Below are 818 nucleotides of genomic sequence, written 5' to 3'. Positions count from 1 at the left end.
CTACCATTGAGCTATAAGGGCGATGTAACGGGGTTACATGGTGTGGAACACACAGGGGTACGAAGTACCCGGAGAGTTAACAAACTCTCAGTACATAAGTTGGAGAGTTAACAAGGTCTCTCAGTACGTTGGCCGAAAGCCACACGTTATGCATTTGATTAGGTTTAACTATGCTAGATAGTTAAACAGATACATTTACCCCTAGGCGGCTTGGCCGCAATAATAGTAAATAAAACACTTCTGGTTTTGAAGCATAAAAGTTAAGGTGTTAACTTTGAGCCCTGGTCTTGGGCTGTAAGTGTCCGTTGGCTAAGGAACTTAGTATTAGTGACTCTTTGAGTCGAACGTCTTCCTCTGACGCTAAAGCTACGGCAGCCCCACTGCACTTGGTAGCACTTGTAGTCAATCCCGCTCCTGAGTCGGTTGACTATATCCTCTGCGAGGATGGAACACCCCGTGTTCGCGAATTTACCCCCGGCGCAGCAGGACGCGCTTACTAAGCTTATGTCCTTGCTTGGCCCGGAGGGCGGGCTCATCTTGCATCGCAAGGTCCAGAGGCGGGCACTGCCCAGGCTTGAATCGTTCTCCCGCTACGAGAGCGCGCTCTTGGGAGCATGTCCAAGAGAAGATGAGCGCCGCAAACGCCGCCGCCTTCGATGACGCGTGAAAGAGTCTATGAGCACTGAACCCGCTTCATGTGGAGCGTAAAACCTTCGAGGGGAAGGATGAGGAGAACCTCCTTTCCTGACCCGGGAGGTCAGGAGGGCCATGTATCGGCCCTGCTCCAGCTGAAGCTCAGCGCGTGCCGTTGCTATCTC

Source organism: Phytophthora infestans, genomic scaffold (assembly GCF_000142945.1).
Source record: "Phytophthora infestans T30-4 supercont1.20 genomic scaffold, whole genome shotgun sequence".
Taxonomy (NCBI): domain Eukaryota; phylum Oomycota; class Peronosporomycetes; order Peronosporales; family Peronosporaceae; genus Phytophthora; species Phytophthora infestans.
The sequence above is the reverse complement of the archived record's forward strand: the minus strand, read 5'-3'. Positions refer to the sequence as shown.